Source organism: Lycorma delicatula, chromosome 6 (genome assembly GCF_047948215.1).
Source record: "Lycorma delicatula isolate Av1 chromosome 6, ASM4794821v1, whole genome shotgun sequence".
In the NCBI taxonomy this organism is placed as follows: Eukaryota; Metazoa; Arthropoda; class Insecta; order Hemiptera; family Fulgoridae; genus Lycorma; species Lycorma delicatula.
In genome coordinates, this window is record NC_134460.1 from 29,922,911 (window position 1) to 29,949,479 (window position 26,569).

General features: G+C 27.8%; 1 protein-coding gene across 2 annotated transcripts in view; it reads left to right on the forward strand.

Annotated features, from left to right (window-relative positions):
- LOC142326803 (cGMP-dependent 3',5'-cyclic phosphodiesterase-like) overlaps positions 1 to 20,051 on the forward strand; it is a 190,089-nt gene extending 170,038 nt beyond the window's left edge. The window contains exons 17-18 of one of the 2 annotated variants that reach the window (XR_012756865.1): positions 7,160 to 7,484; positions 19,451 to 20,051. The gene's annotated coding sequence lies outside the window, so the exon portion shown is untranslated. Of the gene's footprint in view, positions 1 to 7,159; positions 9,780 to 19,450 lie in introns of those variants that run through there. The other variant, XR_012756864.1, reaches the window with a different exon arrangement.
- The last annotated feature ends 6,518 nt before the right edge of the window (positions 20,052 to 26,569 follow it).

Below are 26,569 nucleotides of genomic sequence, written 5' to 3' on the forward strand. Positions count from 1 at the left end.
ATGAAAATTTATAAAATGCCCAACTAAAGATGCATTGAAATTCTATGAAAGTACTCTTAGAAGTAAATCGTTATGGATTCCATACTTTCAGGTGATTACTTTTGATTTTGCATGCCTTCAATGCATGGAATAAAATTTAAGGTATGCATAGGATAACATTTAACTATTAGGAAAGGAGACTTGTGTGAAGATAGTAGCTTTTTTCAGAGCTTCCTTATCTAAAATTGTAGAGTAGTTTACAATTCATCGGTATCACCTTATGCTGGATATTTGTCTTCTGTAGTATATGCTGCTGAATTCACTGTGTTTGTTATATTGTTTTCATAAAATTTATTTGTTCTTGTCTATTGTTAATTGTTTTAGTCAATTATCTCAATTTCATCTGGTATCTTTACCAATTATTTATATTATTGTATTCCAAATCAGTTTAGTATTTTTTTGACAAGACATAATTTTCTGTTCACAGTATGTTTTTTAAACATTCCTGATAATAAATTGTGCAACTTTTACTACTGATTACTAATTTACTATGCTATGATTTATTATTTAAAATTTATACTCGCATTTAATTTCTTATCTAATGCAGTCTGAACTTCATCATTCCTAAAAAAGGAAATGATTTTCCTTTTTTTTAGTCCGCAGTGTAAGCAGCTTTTGATTACTACAACATTCAACATTGTTTCATTCTTTACCAGTTGCAGATTCAAAATGTTTATCCTACATTAACCAGATTTTCACTGCCTGACTTAGATATTCATATATGTATTTTTTTTAAATCTTTATTAACTAAATAATTCAATATGTTTCCAATCATCCCCTATTTTGTTCTTATTTTAGTTTTAATAAGTAATAATTGATGATCACTTATTTGGCCGTCAGTGTTACAAATTAAGATATCAGTATCTGTATAAGATGTCTATCACAATTCAGCTGTTACTGATTAGCCTAATAGATTTATTAACAGACTTCAAAAAAGGCGGAGGTTATCAATTCATTGTATTTTTTTTTTTTATGTATGTTGTGCAGTATCTCCAACATTAGTAAAAGAGTATACTTTCGCACTGCCCATATAAATTTTAACCAAATCCAATAATAATTTTAGGAAAAATACCAAAAAAACTGAACCACTAAGTGTGTCAGCGACACATTAGTCGCTGACCACTTGCACCAGTACAGTATTGTTCTCTGTTCCCTGTATGACTAGGATATTAATAACAGTCTATATTATCATCGTTTAGTCTGAGGAAATATTCATGGCATTTCTTTTTTCTGTTTTTCTATTTTTATTTCTTGGCTACATATTATAACCTACATTTAAATTTAACTTAAATATTAAACCTACATTTAATATTTATATAAAATGGTGAAAAAATGTATTTTCCCTAATTGCAAAATTATAATATAAATATTTATATTTACAACAAACTCCCAACTGACATCACCCGGTATGAAACAATTAAATATAATTTTGCAATAAATAATAATCAGTAGTTATTATAAACACTTTTTTTTTAACCAGATACTCACAAACTTTATGTCTACTCGCAATAATAAAACCTATAAATTGAATAATAAATTATGTAACCTCATCATTTCTATCAGAGCTTTCTCATCATGTGGTCTGTTTAATAACATATTTGGATCCAAATCAGATGAGGCAATGCCCTCTAAAGTTTTAACTCTTACTAAGAGTGACATAAATCTGCCTCTTGGCAAAATTTTTCTTGCCAAGGTCTATCACTCCCTATTAAGAGTTGTACTCTGCAGTTTGTGAACATTTTGCAACCCAGCTTAATACTAGAGGTAGCATTCTGCGCTCAACATCTCTGTATCCCTTTGTCACTTGAAATGTTGTACAAACTGGTGAAATGGTTACACAACCATCAACATCTTTCATTCTAAGACCAATAGTCCCATCATTAAATTTTATGAATACAGCTTCTGGTAATTCTCCTTCCTCGTATATCAAGCCAAGGCGGTAAGAACATTGCTCTTGCTTTTTGTTTGACAAATGTTTGTGTATTAACTGACATGATGACTATGACTCTCTAGACTTTCCATAAGACATGAAAGTCTTATGGAGTCTTTCATAAGACTCAACTGTTGTACATTCTTATTTGTGAGGGTCTACATTCTCATTGTGTAGTAGTCTCTGTGGAAATATTCACAGCATTTCTTTCTCTATTTTTTATTAAACAATCATCTCTTTCTCTGTAACTTTTCCTTTAAATGTCTCTTGTCTCATTTAAGCAGCCTATTTAGTAGTTCTACCCATATTTGAATTATACAATAATATATATGAAGTATAATATATTATAGTTATAATATATTAAATGCAATATATATATATATAAATTGTAAAATAAAATAATCTAAAAAATAAAAACCTACTTCAAAAAATAATAGTACTAAAAAGTTACAAATAATTATATATTTATTTATCAAGTACTAAACTATTAAAATAAAAGTAATCATTTTAAAGTGAAAGTATTTATTACAAATAACTATTTTTGAAGTTGGTGCCAGCCAACACATGTTAAAAAAACTATGATGTTTATAATACAAGTCCTACGTCAAACAACAAAAAATTAATAATAACAAAAAATTGGTAATAGAAGTTTTACTACAATAAAATGAGATCTACATAAATATAAGAATACTTTATAGACGTCTAGCTACATATATTATCAGCAAGTATATATGCCCTAGCAAACTCAAGATGAGGTATGATTGTGAGATGCTATCTCTTGTTTCGTAGATCCCATTTTACATGTGGGAATCCTGTTTAACCCTTCAGCTCCTGGTCGGTTGAGATATTAACTTTTCATAAGTTTATGTTTAACATCTGTTGGCTGGCATCAACTTCAAAAATAGTTATTTGTAGATACTTTACTTCTTGTAGATACTTTTACTTGAGTTAAATAAAAATATAATTATTTGTAACTTTTTACAGACATTTTTTGGTATACGTGTACCACTTTTTTTCCCTTTAAGCCAGTGGGTATTTGGAGATAGTTGCATAGAAATTATAAATATAATCAAAACAAACGTAAACTGCGCTCACTAGTCAAGTTTAGCAAGCAAAGCGAGTGTAGGTTAAGTTTGTTTAGATTATATTTATAATTACAAACAATAATGCTTACATTGGACCTCTCTCAGGTACATTTGGAAGAGCCATGAATAAAATCGACAAGTTGAAATAAAAAAATATAGAAGACTAACTACAAGATTGTTTGTTAATATGGAAATCCTTTTTCGGTAAAAATGTTATTTGATTATTGTTATATAAATGTAAAAATTTACGTTTTTATTGTTATCTTTGAGAAAAAAAGTGATACCCACTTACTGAAAAAGGTTCCTTTTTAGTCTGTTTTTATTTTTATTTTTAAGATTATTTTATTTCACAGTTTTTTACTTTTTTTTCAATTGATAAGAATTGCAAGTTGACAACAGTTATTTAGTTTATATATTTTTTCAGGAATTATATTAAAATCGACCCATAAATATACTACCAGAAAAATCAAAATCTTTTCTTTATTTTTTTGAATATTCAAATAATTCAGTAACATTTTGACCACTGTGCTAATAAAATTTAATAATATATAAAATAGAAACCACGAAATACAGCAATTAGATACGTTAAGTTAGACTTACCGTATTAATTTCCAATAACTAATTTTCACAGTATCCTGCATTTACAGTCTATATTAAATTTTAATACATTAAAACTTGTTATTTTTAGTATCTGTCATGCTGTTTCGGAAATTATAATATCTTTACATTGTCAAAGTTTAAATAATATTGTAAAAGTACATGTATTTGTGTATATTTCTGAAATGTAAATTTTTCCAGCATTGGAATAAACTTTAACAATGGAAAAATATAATTTCCAGAACAGCATGTCAATTATAAAAATAATAAGTTTTAATGTACCATGGCATGAGTGGTAGCATCTCTGCCTTTCACCCAGAGGTCCTTGGTTCAAATCCCAGTCAGGTATGAATTTTTCATACGCTATAAATTTCCATTCGGGCTAAGTAATCATAGTAGTCAAAGTCTGCACATCTCATTAAATAATAAAATAGAAATAAAATTTAACACCAACAAAAAAATGGGGGATACCACAAAAACTAATTATTGGAAATTAATAAGATAAGTTTAACTTACCCAATTACTCTGTTTTAATGGTTTTTATTTTATATTATATTAAATATACACACATAATAAGCATAAGTGAACTTTAACACTACAATCTGTAAATTATAACTACAGTGACAACTATATTTATAAATGTAACTTTAATATTCAAATATCACAAATACTTGTGTTTTATACAATCTTTTAGTGCATCAGTTTCATTTTTTAAACTCTCAATTTCATCTGAAATAAATATGAAATTTGAAAAAAAAATTTTTCATAAGAAAAGCATAAATAAAAATAAGAGAACAATTTGCATTAATAGTTTTGATTTCATTTTTGTTATCACTATGAACCAGCAAACAATACATTTATCATTACAACAAGTAGATCTATCAATTAATGGTCTTAAATTTGCTCACTTAAAGTATTTAATTAAAAATGCAAAAGACAATAACATAACCACAATAGTTACACAGAAGCACTGATTCAACAGAATATTCAAACTTTGGTTATTATCTCATGATAGAAAATTATATATATGTAAACAAATTTTCTAAAACAGATGTACATTTTCTATTACAGAGATATATATTAACACCCAACAACATACCCTAGACTTATCCAAATAGTAGGTCTTCCTGGCTCTTGTAGGCCTAATAAATGTCTTAAAGACAAAATCAACTCAAAATATAACTTTCTTACCTTTATTTTTTATTAATTTTTCCAGTTATCAGCTGTAGTCTGCTTTATAGAAGGGAGCCGGTAGTCAAAATTTTATAAAAATTTCTAAGCTGTCTAAGGAGTCTATCAGCAAAAATAGTTATTAATTTCTATCAGTAAATGCAATCACTATTCATCACTTTAATTAATACTAATTATTAATCACTTAAGTAATTCCGAAAAAATTCAGAAATAAACATTCTTCAAATATTTTTATTTTTAACTTAATGTACACACAACAAACAATTAAAAACTGAAATAAATCCTCTAACTGGATGTGTGAATCTTTCTTCCCAGTATGTAGTTTACTTAAACAACGGAATGACATCATTGGCATTACCATCCTGCATACAAGCTTTATAGAAAAGTGCATGCAACTCTCTCTAAGTTTAAAAATTAGATACTACACATACAGATCTGTATTACTATACAAATACCACCTTCACCTATACTACAATGCAATTTCCTTACCTTACCCAACCTAAAACTAAGTATTTAATTTTATCCATAAACTTTTTGCCATAATATTCCTCCAAATTTACCTTCTCAATGATTAAAAATTTTCAGTAAACAATAGTTCTCCTAAGCCAAACTCTGAAGTAGAATCATTTAACTCACAAAGCCAGAAAATGTTCTTAATTCCTCTGTAAGCAAGTAATTAATGTAATCTTTCATCTGGCACATTTAGCACCTTAATAATATAATCATGATGCAGTTCATCATTTACAAGTGCTCCAATTTGATTTGGACAAAATTTCATTTTATATGTGTTTGAGTTTGTTGCAAAAATCAACATTTTTCTACCTATGTGTAAGATGGCCAAAATTAAGGATAACATAATGGAATTTTATTAATCATTTATTGAACATTGAATACACCACAAAATAATATAACAACAAAACAACACAACTACAAAACGTGGCATTCATGATAACTGCTAAACATTAACTATTTCAATAATTCTTATTTTTACTTCTTCTGTGCCACATCTCACACTTCCTTATTTATATATCTGTTATATAATTATGATGTATGAAATGATCATACAAACATTATTTGATATATTACTCAAGACATATATATAAAATATTATGTTTTTCTTTTAATCTTCATTTAAGTTTAATGAAAGGATTGAATATTATCTAATAATTTCAAATAATCATAAAAGTATATTGCACAATTTATAATAACATTGAATTTCATATCGAAATCATGCTACTAAAACATTAGTACAAGCAGTTGTTTGTTCACCATACACAGTGAATTCAGTTATGGGTAGTTATTATCTATTACAATTTTGTGATTAAAAGCAGTTCAAGAAACTGAAAATACTTATGAATATGTATCACAATCAGAATTTGCTGAAAGCTGTTTAATTTGTGAAATTAATTGATAAAAATATAGGAAAATCCATATTGAAATAATCAATAAAAAGATTTTTATTGATTAATTCTTATTTTTTTTAAATTTCTTTTTTCAAAATATACTTCTCATCTTCAGGATATTTCTTACAACTTACGTAAGTAGGATCCATAAGTAATTGTGTCGTAATTGTGTCCATAAGTAATTAGTATCCCATGTTCTTGGATAGTAATGTAGATATATTTTTTCTTATTTCCAAGCCAGTTAGTTTTTTTTTTTTTTTCCATAGACAGTATTAACAGTAAAATGATTCTGTGTTAACTGAAATTAGAAATGATTTGGCCATTTTTTTGCTAGGATTTGATTTCAGTGCACACATTTAGTTATTTATTTTAGACTTGCGCCTAATTCAATGAAACATTATTACTACTACACTTGGTTATAAACGTTTTTTAAAGAATTATGCTGTTTTTACTTTAGAAATAATTTTTAATAATTGTTACTTTAATAATTTTTATTGAAATGATAATTACTAAACACTAATCCATTTACAAAATGATGTAGTGTTTACTTCAGTATAATAATGTTTTCTAGATTTTGCTGGTTTAAAATAGATTAGAAGCCATTACCATTTCTTGGCAGGTTTCAGGCCAAATTACTGTTTACTGAACATCAGAACAATAGTTATCTAGTTACATATAGATCCTGTTAACAGTAATCTATTGGATGCCAATAAAGATTAATAGAATTACATATGCAAGTACATGCTGTCTTACTTCCTTAGATTTTTTTTTTTGGGGGGGGGTAATAAGGAAGCCTGATTTTATTCAACAGGTGCTTTAGCTGAGCCTTATTATTAACCCACTAACAAGAAACAGAGACCATACATCATCACATTTTTTTACTAGACTATAAGGATGCACTGACTCTTGTTTAGCACCCTCAGCATGAAGGCTCTAGCAGGACAGACCTACATCCACAGAATTGATAATAGAGAAGAAGAGACAAAGGATGAGAAAGAGAACTGCTCGGTGTGCAGAAAGGATGATTTACCTGTAAAAGTAGATAAAAGTATTCTACTTCTTGCCCAGGAACTGATTACCTTAGCTTTACAGAAACCAGTATTACAAATGTATAATTCTTACGTTACCTATCCACAAAAAAGGGATTAAAAATACAGAATGGAGAAATTTGAAGGAAGAGAACAAACAACATCAAGAACTGAAGGTTTTGAAGAAGAGTGGTTACTACCTATTGTCCAGGTAACTTAAGGAAATAAAATGATCATTGTTCTGGATTTATTTATTTTTTAATTCTTACTTTATGAAGTACTTTATTAATACTTTGTTTTTCACTTTATTAATCTAAGTAACAGGCAATTTATGAACAATTACATTTACTATTCATAACTATTGCAAAGATATACACTGAAAGTATAATCAGATTATTTCATGTAGCCATGATATGCTTAGGGATTTGTGGAGGTCAATAATTTATTTGTATAAGCAGTAATGTCATCATATGGAATATAAATTAAATCATACTACATTACAATACTCCTAACATCTATTCATCTATAAGGCTTATGTAAATTAATAAAAATATTATCAGTTAAATAACATTGGAAAATATGTCATAACTAATTATTTTGATGTAAATTGGTTTAAAGGCAATAGCTGCAAGCAGACTTATTTTTAGCCTTTGGCTATTGCTGGCTTAATAAAGTCAAAAATGAAAAATTAAAATTTGGTTTGGGCAGTATTAACTGGTTATGCTGTTTAACATCATATAAAGACCAAAGCACTGATTACTGAAATTCTCAGAATCAAAGAATTTCTCTACTGTTGTGTTTACTAAAGTCAACTAAAACTAAACAAATCTTCTGTTGTTTTAAATTTTCTTCAGTGTGTACTGTATATGCTGCTTAAGATGTACTAAGTCAATGTCTTAACAAAAAAATAAAGAAAAAAGAACACACAACAGTCAAACATAAACTGTTTTTTTGACTAACCATTAGTAACTATAACACCTCCTTAGCCTCTAAAGAAGTATTATCATCTGGTCAATAATACTCATAAATATCTTCAGATTTTTTTATGGAACATCACTTTGTATATTCATGTTAGTTTTAAATTCAGTACTTTTCATTTTACAACTATATTTACTAATTTGGTAGATATATAATGTAAAATTAGTAATGTTATTATATTATGTAGTACAATAATTTTATTAATTAAATTCTTCTGTTTTTTAAATGAATATTGTGAAACAAAATAAATCAGAATTGTTCATGCTTAAGTTTGTCTCATTTCACAAAAATTTGGTGTCATGTTTTAATAAGTTAATTAATATATCCCATTCAAATTAAGTTACACAAAAGATAACAGACTATAACCTTTAATCAATTGTTCTTGATGGCAATTTTTATAGCGCCTTTGTTGTGGTATAAATATTAATTCCAAACAAATAATAAATAATTATCAACATCATTGGCTGATGCAAATTTTGATTCAGTTTTTTTTTTATTTTTAATTGTTGAAATCATTTTATTACTTTTAATGCTTCACGTAATAAGATAAAATATTAATATTATATCTTATATTTATAAAGTAGATCTACATATTAATCATGTTAATTAAAAGTATTATTAGTCAAAAATTATTGATATCCCTAATTCTTGGTAAATTTCCAAGAATACTGAACTTCAGGATTATTACAGGTAGTAATTATATGCATTATTGATTCTAGATGTTAAATTATATTATTAAATTCGTATAATACAATAATGAAGCCATATAAAATATGGATTTAAAATCCATAGTATGTTAATCCATTAGTAAGTTACACAAATATGAAAAAAAAATTTCATGAATATGTTTGTTTAAATTTCTCTTTTCCATTAGTTATTCAATACTGTATGTTATGTATACTTGGTAGATCATTAATTAACTCTATGGAAGCACACTTAGACAACTTGCTCTAATGGAATAACTCCTGCTTGCATGATTAACAACTTATTCCCAATATTATTTATTCCTCTTTATTTTTTTTTTGTCGTAAAGTAATGCATAAAACATCTTTTAATACCTATATAAAAGTGCTTTTCAGATATATAAGAAGCAGAAATAAGATGAAACAAATTTAACGGTTAGAGCTTGACAAATTATATAAGCATGGATATATCCTATGCATTTGGTGTAAATGTCATTAGATTTTTGTTTCCTCATCGCATTATATCCATTGCATTTTTTCCTACAACAGTTATAAGTAATATGTGTTTGACAATCTAGACCTACATTCTTTTTAATCTACTCTACTTAACTTTCTCTCTTAACTACTCTCTTTTTAATCTACCTCTTTAATAATCTACTTTTCTTACACACAATAGATACAATGATTAAATGATTTTCAACTATTTTTATAAATTTTTACCAATGTAACTATTGATATATGTCTTCTGTTATCATTACACTTTTTTATTAAGTTTAATTTTATATTATGATTTTCATTATAACATGTCTTTATTATAATACTCTGAATGACATTACTGTAATCTCTTTGTACCCAAGTTTATAAAATGTTAATTTAGGATGTAATATCATATGTATATGAAAAATTATCGTAAAATTTGGTTTTATTTTATATAGTTAGGTTGTGAAATTGTCTATAGCAATAGAGTTACAATAATGTTATAAGTATGATAATATATTTAGATATTAGTGTATATTTATAAGTGAATTAAATAAAAAGTAAATTACACCTACTTAACTGTAAAGAACCAAGTTTGATATGAAAAAAATTCATGTCTTGTTTTTGAGGATTCAAAAATGTGATGAAGGAGGCAGAATAAAATAAATGCTTTCTGAAAGACAAGATTGTTGTATTGTTCTTCTTGATTAAATCTTTTGAGTAATTTTATTGGTAGCCTTTGAGGAATGAGAAGGGTAACATTATATGCATAAAAAGAGTTTTTTACAATTTTTTATTTACCAAAAATTACAATTTTTGATGCTATGAAAGTTCAGCTTTAGTTTAATATATATATATATATATCTGTTGTTAAAACAGTTATTAAAAAGTTCAACTGTTATTAAAAAGTTTTACTCTCAGAAAGTGCATAACTATTGATGTTTTAATTTTATAAATAACAGTTCTGCTACAAAATTTCTTTGAACATCTGCTATACATGCTTTGAAAATACATTCTAACATTAGTCCTTTTATTTATGAAGATAACATATTCATCCAATGTCACCTCACAAGATTCTTTGAAATAAAAAAAAGAGAAATTATTTAGTATTATTCTAATTTTAACAATTATATTAATGAAAAACAATCAAATTTATTGCATTTATTACAATCTAATCATTCTACAGCACTCAGATGGGAATGGCGTTTTCGAAAATAAGTACTAGATAGAGATAAAAAAGTTGGATGATCAAAATCAGTACGATTGAGTAGTTACCATAAAAAAGATCTAAAATATTACATTCATAAAAATGTGTTGAATTCTTTACATCTACAGTAGCTATTTTATTTTATGACCAATTTGGCTGAAATTTTAAGTGGACCCAAAGAACTCTCAAAGTACCATCAATTATCAGCCTTTTTTGTTGACTACAAGCAAAATAATACCTTTCAAGATGAAATTCAAGTTTTATATAATTAAGGAGATTATTTTTAGCAAAGTAACTACCATTGCTAAGACACTATCATTTCCCATAACTGTAAAAAGAATATTTATACTAAATCTCATCACAGCTATTCAGTGTTTTTATATGAATGACTGATAATGTCCTTAGAATTTAAAAAATGTCTTCTTCATTTCGCCTCTTTAAATCATGGTCACTGTTTAGATTATGAAAGTTTATACATGTTCTTTCCTACAGCCCCATAAAAAAAATTCACAAACAATTAAATTTGATAATCTTGACTAATCCAGTAATCAAGTAATTCATTATTTAATTATAGTTTTACATTGTTTCCACAATGGAACTTTATGAAGAACATATTGAAGAAGAAGAAGAAGTTCAATAAAAACTCTATTGGAAAGTGACAAATTCACCTTTGAAAGAACAAACAATATGTGGAATAATCTAATGCAGTTTTAATGTTTTAATACATTTAAATATCTGTTAATTATTGTTGTGTTGCCATATTTGACAGATAATTCACAATAACAACCAGTAATTAAAGTGTTGAAAACTGGAATTTTATTTTGAAATGTTGCCATTTTATTTCTATGCAACAAAAAGTTATTATTTTGAAGTATATTTTTTATAATTTTATGAGTAATTTTATTTACTTGCAAAATTTTAGCCAAATTGGTAGGGTAGATAAAATAATATCCATATCCATCAAAACCAATACATTGAACTCACTCTATAGAAATACTTTAAATACAAATTAAATACACCTTAACAGTTTTTAAATAATTTTTATTTACGTTGGTAACACTAAAAATTATAAAATAGTTAAATAATATAGTATTTATTGAATTCTTTTAAACAGTTTTAACAATAATATACACCATGGTGCTGACATCATTAAAAAAAAAATATATATATATATAGTATATACACACTTTAAAATTAAATTAAAAATTTTTTTATGGATGAATTTAAATAAAATATTCATCAATTATAAATCTATGCTGCATACAATTCTTTTTTTAGCCACCAAACACAGTTAGGTAAAGGAAGAATACAACCAGAAAATAAAGAAGATTATTACATTATCAGCAGCATTTTTTAAATAAAAACAAATTTATTCACACTAAAAATAGTGATTTTCTACAAAAAATGTTTTGGATAAGTATTTTCTTTATTGTGTTTACTGACTAATATGTCCCTTTGCTTTCAAAATAGTAATATTTATGTTACAAAAGGTTATACCATGTTTTTAAAATTAATATATGTGTATTGTTAACATCTTTTGATAGAAGTGACAAAAACCTATACAATGAAGTCAGTATTGATAATTTACATTCATTGCAAACTATTCAGTTGTTTAGATCTATAATCTGTTGTCATTTATATATATATATATATTTAAGCACAAATTAGATTATTTTCTAATTAATTAAGACAATCTATAGTAAAAATATTATTAATTCTTAGAATGTTAATTATGGTGATTTATATTCTACTCTTTTACATAGTGTTTTATTAATATTTTAAATATTTCTTTGTTATTGTAAATTATAAGATCTATAATCCAAAAACAAACACACAGAACAAATGCATTATGAATGTGTATTCCACAGTATAGAGACTCTGACTTCAAGTTGATTGTAACTCTGAATTATAAATATAAATTCTTTGTAAACGAGTCATCAAAAGATATAAAATTTATAAATCAATATATGAATTTTAAGAATAATGTTTACAAGTTTACATGCATAAATAGATTTAAAATAAATTTTTGTAGTTAATTTGGTAATTATAGAAAGTAATATAGAGACTTATTTATATTACCTAAATCCTTAGAATAATGTATACAACATATATAAAATTATCTGAAAAGCTTATTTCTCAAAGAAAGGCTTGATTTTTTAAATTATTTATAAATATCTATATTATTTATTTTAACCGTGGTTGAAAACAATTATATAAATTGATGAGTTTTTTAACAATATTATGTATGTAAAAAATAGACTGTTAATATTGTTATAAACACTAAAGAAAATAACATGAGGTAAGTTTTATCAGTTTTTGTACCTCATCTTTGTGAAAAAAAAAAAAATTAATTTTCATTTAAAATAGTGGGACTGCAGTTTCAGTACGCCTGAATTTCATACAGCAGAAATTATTCAAGAATTTGTCAAAATTTCTTTTTTGATTATTTATTTCAATTTAAAATTATTTGACTGCATTTATAAACATCGGTACAGAATTTTTTTGTCCTGGCCACTGGTGTAGGTAACCTGGAGGGGAAGAAACAGTGGATTTTTTTTTTTAATATCATAAATTTTTGTTTCATCATACAGATATCCAAATTATTTTTTAATTAAAAACTATAAACTATTAATAGCTCACCTCATAAAAGCATATTCTACTAGCATATTTTCTTTAACAAAACATAAAAGCAATAGAATCAACGCATTTTAAGTAATAGATTGATAACTTCGAAATTGTTCAGAATAGCTTTATTTGTGATGATATACTGGTGTAATTCAATGTATTTAAATTGATTATACAATATTGTATATCCATGCGTGCATTAAATCAAAAAGGCTATTCAAACAACAAATCCAATTTGACGAGAAAGGTTGATTTTGCACATTTATGCATCTATCAGTCAGGAAGGGTTAATGTACAACATTACTATTTAAATCTGTTACTTTATAAAATTATAACAGATAACTTATATTGCTTTAATTAAAAACTTAGGAATGTGATATTTAGGATTCTTTTCAAGCAAGTTAATAATTTTATTGTCATATCGTGTAATAGTAATCCACACTCCACATTTGCTCATGCTTATATGTAGTTGATTGTTGTATGTCAAACCAAACCAGTGAATAAATTTTTCAATCTTATTTTGAATGTATACTATAATTCAGTTTTTTTATTAAAATGAATTGTAATAAGTGCTGATTACATGAGTCATCAATTTATTTTTAATATCTTTAACACCAGAAAGCTAATAAGTATACTAAATAGAAAAATATATTTGTTAATGTAGTTCTTAAAGTTTTACACAATAATTAAAAATGATACTAAAAACATGATTCTATTGCATATGTTCAAGCAATCTTTCCCATTATCTTAGTTTTTTCTTATCCCAGGCAAATGCAGTTACGATTTACTTATAAAGATGTGGGTGTACCATTATTTTTTCCCCTAATTTCAAACATAAGGAGAAAAATAAATGATGAAAGAAATTTTCGTTGGCTGGCAAATGAAAATACCTAGTTTAATTTATATATGTATTATACAGAGTGATCAACTCAAGATGGCCACTGTTGGGATCTCAGAAAATAAATGGAGAACCTTCCCTTGATTTTCGCCCTTTTAAGACATCTTAATGTTTGGGTATTTTTCTCTAAATACAGTCATTATAGCTACAAGCAAACAATTGTAAACTTATAAAAACAAATACAACTTTAATGTTAAATAATTATCAGCTCATTTACATAGTTCATAGATACATGTAGGTTATAGATATCATTTTCATCTCATTAGGGGGGGGGGGTTGCTTTTGTTCACTAGTTGAACAGATTGGAACATGCACATTAGGTAAAAAATAAATAATAATTATTAGCTGTTTCTTTTTTGCATTCTTGAAAAATTTCTCTTATTTAACAGTACAAACTATTAATGGTTAAAATGTCACATCTATTCATCAGTTGTTTGAATTGTCAAGAAGTTAATACATATTTTAGTTTTTAATACCTTTATTTGTTTTAGTTTCTTTTTGAAGTGTTTATTTATCAGTTGATTGTTTGAATTTTTATTGTAATAATGAAAAGGTGGATATGCCATAGATCTATTTTTTAAGTAACAGGAATTTAATATTAGCAAGAAATGTATATACTCACAATGCTGATTAACATCCAATGTAACTGTTTGCAAAATTAGTTGGAAATTTATGAAGTTGTCGGTCATTTCTGAAAAAAACGACATTGGCAAAACAGAATTATTACTGAAAATATTGAGACTGATATTTTGGGCTTCTTTGAAGTATACCTACAGCTTTCATGAGGGAAGCAGCACAATTGCTACCCATATCTTATGGCTCAATAACAAATGTAGTTGCAGAAGCATGGTTAATGTGCATATAATCTGCAGTACTTCAAACTATGATGCTTGTGATGCAGGAAGAAAGTGTGGACTCAGTAGCTGGATTCCAGAACAGGTTGAAACAGCCTAATTTTTTGTCTTAATATTATTTGGTATAATGGTAATCAATTTCTCCAATAATGGAATTCACAATCGAAAAAACAACCAGTATTGGTCAAACATTTAACTTTCATAGAAGGACACAGCCAAGTGAGATTTTCCATCAACTGCTGGTGTGCCATCATCAACAATCAAATTTTAGCCTTATATTTTTACAATGGAAATCTTACAAGAGTTAGATACCATCAGTTGTTGGAAGATGTTCTTTTGCCATCTATTGATGACTTCCCTTCAGATTTGTGAACGCAAATGTATTTCCAACAAGATTGAACTCCAGTACAGAAATATGTCAAGGTAAAGAAATCTTTAAAAGCTCATTTCCAAAACAGGTGGATTGCTAACCAAGGAGCTATTGCTTAGCCACCAAAAAGTCCAAACCTTTCCCCGTTAGATTACTTTCTGTGGCAATACATGAAAAACCGGTTGTACACATCTTGCTATGCTTCAGTAGAAGAAGTAACAGCTAAGGTAGTCAAAATTTTATACAAAATCCATCACAATTGTACAACATAAAATTTTGTGCAACATCCATCACTTTGGTGAAAGCTGTGAATGACTTTTCAGGAAAGCAACTGCCTTCATTTTTATTAATGGTGGTTATATTGAAAATCTGTTATAATTGACTCTGCAATTCTTTTCTAATAAGTAAAAATAATACCACTGTGTTTTGGGTAAAGGTACCCAAAAATAAAAATGACAAATACCATTTTCAACCCAAAATGCAATAAAAACGAGGCTTCCATTTGAAATAATGAAGTTGGTTGCCATATTGGAAAAAAGGGTAAAGATTTCAAAAACTGGAAAAACTGTATTTTAATGTAGGGAAAAATCCATAGAAGGTTCTCCATTTAAAGTTTCTCATAAAACCTATCGTTTCTGAGATCCCAGTAGTGGCCATCTTAAGTGGATCATGTATAATTATTACCAACTTGTATTATTGTTAACAATTTTTTGTATAATTTATATAAAAACAAAATATTTAAGTATGTGTTTTGGAATTATTAATTTAAATAATATTTGTGTGATATAGTATGTATTATTATGGTCTTCAATGAAGCAATTACTTTGATCATATTTTTATATTATGGATAATATATCTATATACTTATGAACGTATTTTTTATCAATTTATACAGGATATGTTTACTTAAGGTTAAAACACATGGTTACAGTGAATACAGAGAGAACTTATGGCTAAAGATTAATTTTCCTTTTAAATTTTAAAAGCCCTTCACTTGTATCTTTTCTTTCAATAAAAATTTGGTTAATACAAAAAAGATGGAATGTGTGAAAAAAACTCTTGATTTAGCAACTTAAATTTTTAACTCTAATTCTTTCCAGATAAATAATTACCTGCTGCCATTCATTTCAATAAATTACTGTATAGTCTCATTTTTTACTTTTTGAGAAACCTGGAAACTTGATGTAGCTAGTGAGATTACATAAATAATTTCAAGTTTTCCTTTATGAAAATTTTCTGTGAAAAATTAGATTTAAAGCAAGATTCTATAAATATTTACTGTTGATTTTCTTATAATGACATCACAGATAAAAAAATAGTGTATTAACTTTTTCAGGACTTATCTGTGATTAACTGATCCATCCCTGTAGAATTCACTACAGCCAAAATCAATGATACTGAGTTGTATACAGTACTGAACACAAATTGTTAGAACATAGTCTTACTAGCTTAAGCATTGTTATTAAAATTATTTCGTATTTGTTTAATGTAGTTGTAGTTTAATAATGTTGTAACATTTTTCTTTAGATATACTCTATTAACATTCCCGTATATTATATTGAAACAATTATATATATTTGCTAATTGTATGTTTTATTTGTACTACCTTTACTATTCAAGTAATCAATATTATTTTGTACATTTTTAAAATTAGATTTGTTTAATGACTTATGCATAATAAGAATAATTAAAATCAGTTGATTATATGAATCATTTTTAAAATATCAATTCATTGCATATTTAATCAAAATGTTAAATAACATTTACTGAGCCTTTTCTGTTTATTTACAAAAATATATTTTAAGAATTTGAGGTACTGTCTGTTTCACTATGTTATGTGAAGTGGTAAACTTCTCTGCCAATATTATCAGATTGTTAACCAAAAGTATTGGTTTACAGAACTTAATTTTATGTTATTATATATATATTTTTAAATAATGTAACTGGTCTACAAAAAAAAATGATAGAATTGTGATGAAAGTTGTTGAGGTCTGGCTTTACCTGACAGATGAGAGACTTCAGCCAATTTGGTTTATTGTATAGCCAATTGACTGGAAACAGAATCCCTGTGTTAGTCCACAGGCAACCCCTTCTGTCAGTAGTAATGTAGTCGTAGTAGTAGTAGTAATGATGCACTAGCTTGACCAGCCTCAGTATCCTCAGTAAGGAGGATCTAGCAAGATCAGATCTACTCCCTCAGAATCGTTCATGAGGAAGAAGGGATGTAGGATAAGGAAAAATGGTGGGTACTGTGAAAGGACAGAACAAGTAAAATAGTAATTATCTAAATATACTAGTTGTCCTGGATTTATAACTTTTCTCTATATTATTTTTAGTCATTACTAAATTACATATATGTATATTTACCATATAATTATCAATAATATAACATTTTCTAAAAAAATAATGTGGTTTAGGTGATTTTAAACTTCCTATAGATCACTTAGGAACGCTATAGAGTTTATATGTCCATAAATACATGTTATGTAAGAGTAAAAGTAAAGCCATTAAATTTAAGTTGTTGTATCAACTTTAAGGCACTCCACTTTTGCAAAATTCTGTAAGCATAACTGAAGAGTTATTGCTGAATCCACTCTCACCAAAATATATATCCATAAAATCACTCCCAAAATGTTCATACCCACTTTAAAGGAACCAGGGTGCCTATTAAAAATAAGAGATATTACAGGCTTTTTATTATTGATTACTTCTCTGGGTGCATGCTGATCTTTTTAAGTAATAGTTGTAAATTTATAGCAGTATTAATTGCACCTCACATCTTACTGTAGAATCAGCTAATAATTCCTAACAAAATATTTGTTTTTAAAATTATAATTAATTTTTTTTCATAAAACTACCCTAACATGTTACTTTATTGACAGATGCACATAGCAGTGCTAGCAGTGATTTAATGAAACTTGAGATTTTTTTTTTAAATTAATTATATTGAAACTTATGTACTTCTACTCAATTTCCTTCATCCTGGCATCAGCAGCTTTAAAATCATACCATAACTATAAAATCAATTAGTCTGATTTCCTTTTGATCATTTCTCTTATCAAATCATCTTATGTAATTGTTCACAAAGAAAATTTTACTTCCTAATTCTTGAAGGCCTTTTTCATGTGGTTAAAATCATGGGAATGATATTAATAACTTCTCTCTCATTTTCAAAATGGATGGTAAAACAAAAAGCTATTTTAAATACTATTTTTATGGGTTACAGTTATTTTTCTAACCTTTGTAAATTTTTTAATAACCCTATGAAAAAATGTAAGAAAAAATGTATGTTTTCTTTTAATGTTAATAATATTTATTTAAAGACTTAAATTGTTTTTTTTATATTTTTATCATTTTAAATTTAAATTGTGATTGTTAATTAACTATTTAAGCAATATTCATTTCTTTGTTAATATTATACTGAATTGCAATAAATCAATTAAAAATAATATTAAGACGTATTTCTTGTTAACTTATATCAAGTAGCAATAGGTATTATACGGTATAGGACTACTCACCATTGTCAGACTTATGATACCTGCAACAAGATTGTTTTTTTTTTTTAGAAAACTCTTTTATCTTATTTTATAGTAAGTGGGTCAACTTCTAATTTAATTTGAAATTTCTATTTAAACTTTATCTTTAATTTTCTCAATTTGATGACTTTTCTCTTAAAAATTAAATTTATGTTATTATTATTTTTAATAAAAATAATAGCAATAGTAAATGACAATAATTGATCAAATAAATGAGTGATAATCAATAAATGGACAAAATGAGATAAACTGTATTTTTTATTTGACTGGTTAATTTTTTCCTGTACCAGTTTGACATGTTTTTGCTACCTGACCAAATGAGAACATTTTTTAAACTGTGAAATGTCTTATTATAATCAAAATTTATTTTTATAAATCTTTTAGAATTAACCATTTTTAATTTTTACTTGCATCATTTTTTCTCTTAAAATATTTAATAAAGAAAATCAAAGTGAATCTGTCCCAGTAGCCTTGTCAGATATTTAAAATATACTGAATTCTGTTTTAAAATGTTAACATCTGTTAAAAATTTTATATGTACATTTTCAGGCTTTTTTCTTCTCGCATCAGTGCCCCATTACAAAACAATACCTATCATAATCTTGGACTGCCTCTACTTCCAATAGATTGGTACTATAAAGCTGCTGCAAGACTCTTTCTTCTGACATTCAAAGCATACTCAAATTAAGTTCAAAGCATATTATCACAAAGTGGTTAAAAAAAAAATGGGATGAGATATTATAGATAGTTAAGAAGGTTGAATATGAAATTGTAGTCTGCTTAATACAAGTTAATCAGTTGTTATTAAATATATTATTAACATAGTATTTTTTTTTTTTTTGTAATTAAATTTATAGTCAAATTAATTAATGTTGATCAATCTTGGAGCAGCAGTTTTGTTCAGAGATGGAGAGATGGTCTATGGTGAGTTGTACTGGTTTTGTTTTAGATAAGAATCCTTCATCTTTGTTGTAAAATGAATAGCTAATACAATAAATCTTTATTGTTTACAAATTTAAGAATGGGGAAATTTTTTTCTTAAGTGTACCATTATTTTGTTATTTAATATATCATATACATGCATGTTTGTTTGCTTGTATTTTTAAAATTGTATGTTGAAAATTGTCATTAGTGTATTAAATTTTGACAAGAAAAATTTTTTTCATTGTGCTGTGTGTTCTTTCAGTATCATTATGTACCTATACTATAATATTTTATCATAAATTAGTGTACAGTCCTGACAGGCGGTATACATCAAAGGATTTTATTTTTTATTACTACGTAGAAATTTACAGGATAATTCTCTTCAACTCAAGAGGTTCATGTATTATTAATTTCTTTTTATTTACAGTGATATAAGCCTCATTCAGTTTTTACCATCAAAGAAGTTTGGGAATAAATATGATAACTGAAGTATCAATTTATTGTCAACAAAAGAATTAGTGATAAAAATGCAATAAAACTGCTAATTTTAAGATATTTTTACAATAATTAGTGTTCCAAGTACCAGCCTCCTTTTAAATCAGAAAAATATTTTATTTATTTATAAATTAAATGACCTATAGATTATTCCATTATGACTTTATAGTTTCATTTGCAGTTTTTATTTGGGAATTGTAATGTTTTATACAGATCCTTCTAAAAGAACTATCATATGAAAATATAATGGTTTTTTTTTTTTACACAGTGATATTCACATTACACATACATAATTTGAAGAATAAATTTGGAAGTTTTGTTACCTACAATTTAAAAATTGTATGCTTCAGCGTCCTCCTTCCATCTTGATTCACTCTTGCAGATAATGAACTAGATTGTCCATAATGCTAAAAAATACACAATTTGAAATGCTGAGTTGGTTCATGAAACTGTTATCATGGATAATTAAGCTGTTTGCCACAGGTTGTTTTTAGCTCAGTATCAGAATAACTCTCATGTCTATGCTTTTGTCTCTACTAACTATAAATCAGTCCTACCAATCTATTACTATGGTATCCTATTATCCTGCACGTAGCGTATTAAACATAAAATAAGCATTTCCCATGATGTATAAATAAATATTAAAAATAAAATATTATGGAGTTCCTTAAATATCTCTATTATATAAAAAGGAAATGTGTATTTGTATGTTAGCATAAAAATCTCAAGGACCTAAATTAGTTGCTACCAAATTTTAACATTAGCTTCATTATGTAATCCGGAGTGTAATATTAAGATGATAAATTTTTTTTTTTTGTCTTCAGTCATTCGACTGGTTTGATGCAGCTCTGAAGATTCCGTATCTAGTGCTAGTCATTTCATTTCAGTATACCCTCTACATCCTACATCCCTAACAATTTGTTTTACATATTCCAAACGTGGCCTGCCTACACAATTTTTTCCTTCTACCTGTCCTTCCAATATTAAAGCAACTATTCCAGGATGCCTTAGTATATGGCCTATAAGTCTGTCTCTTCTTTTAACTATATTTTTCCAAATGCTTCTTTCTTCATCTATTTGCCGCAATGCCTCTTTCTTCATCTATTTGCCGCAATGCCTCTTTCTTCATCTATTTGCCGCAATGCCTCTTCATTTGTCACTTTATCCACCCATCTGATTTTTAACATTCTCCTATAGCACCACATTTCAAAAGCTTCTAATCTTTTCTTCTCAGATACTCCGATCGTCCAAGTTTCACTTCCATATAAAGCGACACTCCAAACATATACTTTCAAAAAACTTTTCCTGACATTTAAATTAATTTTTGATGCAAAAAAATTATATTTCTTACTGAAGGCTCGTTTTGCTTGTGCTATTCGGCATTTTATATCGCTCCTGCTTCGTCCATCTTTAGTAATTCTACTTCCCAAATAACAAAATTTTTCTACCTCCATAATCTTTTCTCCTCCTATTTTCACATTCAGTGGTCTATCTTTGTTATTTCTACTACATTTCATTACTTTTGTTTTGTTCTTGTTTATTTTCATGCGATAGTTCTTGCGTAGGATTTCATCTATGCTGTTCATTGTTTCTTCTAAATCCTTTTTACTCTCGGCTAGAATTACTATATCATCAGCAAATCGTAGCATCTTTATCTTTTCACCTTGTACTGTTACTCCGAATCTAAATTGTTCTTTAAAATCATTAACTGCTAGTTCCATCTAAAGATTAAAAAGTAACGGAGATAGGGAACATCCTTGTCAGACTCCCTTTCTACGGCTTCTTTCTTATGTTCTTTAATTATTACTGTTTGGTTCCTGTACATGTTAGCAATTGTTCTTCTATCTCTGTATTTGAACCCTAATTTTTTTAAAATGCTAAACATTTTATTCCAGTCTACGTTATCGAATGCCTTTTCTAGCGCTATAAACGCCAAGTATGTTGGTTTGTTTTTCTTTAATCTTCCTTCTACTATTAATCTAAGGCCTAAAATTGCTTCCCTTGTCCCTATACTTTTCCTGAAACCAAATTGGTCTTCTCCTAACACTTGTTTCACTCTCCTCTCAATTCTTCTGTATAGAATTCTAGTTAAGATTTTTGATGCATGACTAGTTAAACTAATTGTTCTGTATTCTTCACATTAATCTGCCCCTGCTTTCTTTGGTATCATGACTATAACACTTTTTTTGAAGTCTGACACAAATTCCCCTTTTTCATAAATATTACACACCAGTTTGTATAATCTATCAATCGCTTCCTCACCTGCACTGCGCAGTAATTCTACAGGTATTCCGTCTATATTGTTTCTCCCATTTCATCCTCCTCAACTTCCTCTTCTTCCTCTATAACACCATTTTCTAATTCATTTCCTCCATATAACTCTTCAATATATTCCACCAATCTATCAACTTTACCTTTCGTATTATATATTGGTGTACCATCTTTGTTTAACACATTATTAGATTTTAATTTATGTACCCTAACATTTTCCTTAACTTTCCTGTATGCTCCGTCTATTTTACCAATGTTCATTTCCCTTTCCACTTCTGAACACTTTTCTTTAATCCACTCTTCTTTTGCCAGTTTGCACTTCCTGTTTATAGCATTTCTTAATTGCCGATAGTTCCTTTTACTTTCTTCATCACTAGCATTCTTATATTTTCTACGTTCATCCATCAGCTGCAATATATCGTCTGAAACCCAAGGTTTTCTACCAGTTCTCTTAATTCCGCCTAAGTTCGCTTCTGCTGATTTAAGAATTTCCTTTTTAACATTCTCCCATTCTTCTTCTACATTTTCTACCTTATCTTTTTTACTCAGACCTCTTGCGATGTCCTCCTCAGAAATCTTCTTTACCTCCTCTTCCTCAAGCTTCTCTAAATTCCACCGATTCATCTGACACCTTTTCTTCAGGTTTTTAGACCCCAATCTACATTTCATTATCACCAAATTATGGTCGCTATCAATGTCTGCTCCAGGGTAAGTTTTGCAGTCAACAAGTTGATTTCTAAATCTTTGCTTAACCATGATATAATCTATCTGATACCTTGCAGTATCACCTGGCTTTTTCCAAGTGTATATTCTTCTATTATGATTTTTAAATTATACTTAGTGCAAAACTCTATAAGTCGGTCCCCTCTTTCATTCCTTTTGCCCAGCCCGTATTCACCCACTATATTTTCTTCCTTGCCTTTTCCAATGCTTGCATTCCAATCTCCAACTATTATTAAATTTTTATCTCCTTTTACGTGTTTAATTGCTTCATCAGTCTCTTCGTATACACACTCTTACCTCATCATCATCATGGGCGCTTGTAGGCATATAGACATTAACAATCGTTGTCGGTTTAGGTTTTGATTTTATCCTTATTACAATGATTCTACCGCTATGCGTTTTGAAATACTCCACTCTCCTCCCTATCTTCTTGTTCATCACGAAACCTACTCCTGCCTGCCCATTATTTGACGCTGAGTTAATTACTCTAAAATCACCTGACCAAAAGTCGCCTTCCTCTTCCCACCGAACCTCACTAATTCCTACTATATCCACATTTGTCCTACCCATTTCCCTTTTTAAATTTTCTAGCCTACCAACCTTTTTTAAGCTTCTAACATTCCACGCTCCGACTCGTAGAATGTTATTTTTTACTTTTCTGGTGACCCCTTCCTTAGTAGTCCCCACCCGGAGATCCGAACGGGGGACTATTTTACCTCCGGAATATTTTACCAAGGAAGGCGCCTCCATTATTGCTATGTGAAAATGCAGAGAGCCACATTTTCTTGGAAAAAAAGCAGTAGTTTTCCATTGCTTTCAGCTGCGCAGTACTCATAGGACTGAGTGATGTTGATACGGCCGTTTAAGTCATTGTGACTCACGCCCCTAACAACTACTGAAAGAGCTGCTGCCCTCTTTCAGGAATCATTCCTTAGTCTGGCTCTCAACAGATACCTCTCCGATATGGTTGCACCTTCGGTCCAGCTACTCTGTATCCCTGAGCACTCAAGCCCCCTCACCAACGGCAAGGTCTCATGATTCATAGAGGAGGCCACATGTTATACCATACGATTATTTTTTAACAGGCTTCTCAAAATATAGTGAATATTCTCTGTTAAGAATATTCCGAAAGAATTGGTAATAATTGTAAAGAAATATTTTAATGGATATCTAAACTAATGAAAATAATAAGTGAGTGTATCTATATAGCTGTAGTGGTTTGTGAAATCAATTAATACTAAAATATAAATATTACTTATGAAAATTAAAACTAATTTTATTTTATTTTTTTTATATGTTATATTTATATAACCGTGTAAATTTTTTTTATATCCTATCATTACTATGGATAAATTATTATTACAGCTTTTAAATTAATTTATTTTAGCTTTATTATTTATTAAATATCTTTGGAAATATTTAATAAATAACAAAATGGATATAATGGCAGTGATTATTCTATGACTGGAAATCAGATTTAACCTTATAATTAATATTCTTTAATCCTTTTTTCAATCATCACCCATTTGACATTTTTTGATATTCTTCTACATTGATTTATTATATTTGATTTTTATAAATTACATGTTATTTTATTTTACCCCCTTTAATATACTGTATTTTCAACTTTTGAGTTGATTTTTAAATAAAGAAATAAATTATTTTCTAATGGCTAAGAATAAATAATTAACAATATTTTTTTTATATTTTCTACATGACATATTAGACTAGACTGATTAAATATGATATATGATCTTTGTATGATTAGTAATGATGAGATAAGATATACAGGGCAGACTATCACTTGATAAACAATAATTAATAAGATGCAATAACATTCTATTGAAGTAAGTATATAAATTTTGTAATTAAAACCACGAGAAACATTTCAGAATATTTTTTTTTGAAAGATTAAGTTTGACTGTCAGTAAATAATATGGTGGTTAGATGCTTGTCTGAGAATTTACAGTTCTGGAAAGATGGTAAATCTTTAAAACCTGATGGTTCCAGATTAAGTATAAAGTATGTAGAATGCATTTACATCCTGTAAATGGAGGGTTATGAAATGATCACTGAAATGACCCATTTCATAGTTTACTGTTTCTGAACACTTAACTACTATCATATGAATCAAGTTCACGCATTAATTAACAACGTCAATTACCTTTATTAATCTTTTTATGCAAAGATGTTAAATATTCGTTTGAGAGCAATGTACTGAAATCACAGTATCAATTTATTTAAGTTGCAGAAGTCAGACATATGGTAGTTTTACACTAATATTTTGATGACATTAATATTTTAATAAATACTATTGCTGCTTTGCTTAAATATTGTTAAGTTATTCATTACATTTTGTTCACTCTTTAAAAATCTTTTTTTTATCTATCATAATCATTAATAAGAGGAGAAAAAAAAAGACATCATACATCATACATAAAATTACACTCAAATGTACAAGGGATATCTATAAAGTAAAAACTGTTAGGAAATTTTTCTCCTTAAGATTGGCGAACCTGTGTCGTTCATAGTCATGTAGTAATGTACACACTACATTGTTGTCTGTAAGTTGTCATGTGTAGTATCATTGATTATGTGCGAGTTATTACGTTATAAAATGAACAGGAAAATCAATGTTGTCACCGATTGTGAAATACATGGAGTCATATGTTTTTTAAACCACCAAAACATTAAGCCAGTTGAAATTCATAGGCAGTTGTTTGCTGTCTACGGTGATAATGTAATGAATGAAAGAAACATCTGAAAATGGTGTGAAAGATTTAGAAATAACAGAATTAATGTGCATGATAAAGAATGTTCAGGGAGGCCCTCGATAATCACCAAGGACTTGTTGAAATGCATCGATGATGAAATCAGAGAAGATCATCGTTTAACGATTTCCATCCTGACCCTTCTTTTTCTTGTTTCAAGAGCTGTTATTGGTCGCATTGTTCATGACCATTTAGGCTTCAGAAAGGTTTGTGCATGTTAGGTGTCGCACATCTTAACGGAACATCATAAAAAAATTTGAATGGGATCTGCTTTGGAATTTTTGATGCACTACACAGAAAAAGGTTATGAGTTATGAGTACCTTAATTCAATTGTTACCGGCGATGAAACATGGATTTTGTATTACATGCCAGAGAGAAAACAGCAGTCAAGTGAATGGCGTCATCCTCAATCACCAACCTGACCAACAAAGGTCAAGCCACAACCGTTTGGGTGCAAACTGATGGCCTGGCTCCAACAGCCTT